The sequence below is a fragment of the Poecilia latipinna genome, unplaced genomic scaffold (genome assembly GCF_001443285.1).
Source record: "Poecilia latipinna isolate Pla-1442-1.1 unplaced genomic scaffold, P_latipinna-1.0 Scaffold2847, whole genome shotgun sequence".
In the NCBI taxonomy this organism is placed as follows: Eukaryota; Metazoa; Chordata; class Actinopteri; order Cyprinodontiformes; family Poeciliidae; genus Poecilia; species Poecilia latipinna.
In genome coordinates, this window is record NW_015115463.1 from 73846 (window position 1) to 75545 (window position 1700).

Sequence of the window (1700 nt, forward strand, 5' to 3'; positions counted from 1 at the left end):
ATGATCCGTACCTGTTACGATGATGCACAACATGTGAACTGTTTTATTTATTTGCGGGAGAACATTGTCGTTTACCATAACTACATCTTTGTATTACAATGCAGAAGCTATAGAAAGACAGACAATGTTGAGCAAAGATGTACACATTAAAAACCGCCATGAGACCAAAGAAGACGAGCAGCTCAATACCGGCTCAGCAGGTACGTTTTCAGACGAGCCATTTCACAGAACCGTCTAGCAAATGTATGTTTGCTGCTCCTTTATTTGTTTTTTGTTTTTTGTCACTGCATGACCGGTTTGATTTATGACTTTGCTCAAAGTATGTGAAACAAACAGCCAGCAGCTGTTCAACAGCAGCTCAAGAGTACAAGGAGACTGAGTCCACAGTAGTCCTGACTTGCAGACATTTTTAGTTACACAGCCAACAAATCTAGTGGGAGGGGGGGAGGGACTATCTTTGAGCATCTTCTGAGGTCATTTCTGTATCGCTCAGCTCCTTGGGGAAGCGTTTCACCTGTTTATCTGCAGAAAGCTTTTCTGTGTTCAAGATTGTACCTTGTCTGCAATTTTTTTTTTTTTACCAGGCAAGCTGTGTGCGGGGATTACATAATCAGAATGTTTTTATTTAATTATTTTTTAAAATAAAAACAGCTGCCTCTGTATGAACATGGTCGCAGTGAACTAGAACAGTCACAATGTTGGCTGTGATACCAGCAAACGTAAGCAAAAGATGCCGACAGGCTTCAAGCAGAAATGAGGTCGACAGCAGGAAAATGACGGGACATTTCATGCAGTCGATACGAGACGGTTGTAATATTTTGTGACACAATCTTACTATGAAACGCAGAGATTTAGCTGTGCGTTCAGAACACTAAAATCTACAACTTCTTCTGTTACCGGTAGATTCAAAGAGATATGTTGAGTTTTGCTCAGTTTTAATAAAACCAAATTATTTTCAAAGCATTTATGGAGTACTATCTCAGAAGAATAGCTAATTACTGGATCAGTAAATGCTGCCCAATTCAATCACCACATTCAGTGCAGTTTAACAGTCTGATAAAATATATTGGTGTTTATAAATCTCTACAGGCTGCAGTAGAAGAAAAATCTCACTGCAATGAATTATAATCAGAAACATAAAGTGGACAATCTGTTAAGTGCATCTCTTACTTAAACCAGGGAATTGGCCACATCTTTGACAATAATATGCACAAGGTTACAAGAGCCTCTATTAAAGTTATGAATAGGAAATTAAGCACCGGTTAGTTTCTGGTTTGAGACTGAGCACTGAGAGAGATGCAAGCTATCTTTCCCTGAGATGTAAGATGAAAAGAAAACCCCTATAATTTGCCAATAAATCCCATCTTTTTTTGTTGCTTACCATTATAAATAGCTGTTTGGTATATTATTACACTGATGGTTCAATAAAGGCATCTGCTTCATGTAATGTGTGAGAAGAGATTGCATGGATAACTATTAGGTTCTCGTAAGTAGTCTGTTGTATCCTTGCAGGGTCGCAGGTGCCTGTCCAACGGCTACTGGATGAGAGGTGGTGTATGCCCCAGTCCATTTCAAGGCAACCTAGAGACACAAAACATGTACTCATGTAACGTATTCCATTAATCTTACAAGCTCATTTTTGAGGAATGGGAGAGAACTGGAGTACTCACACATGGACAAGGAGAACAAACGCCATGCAG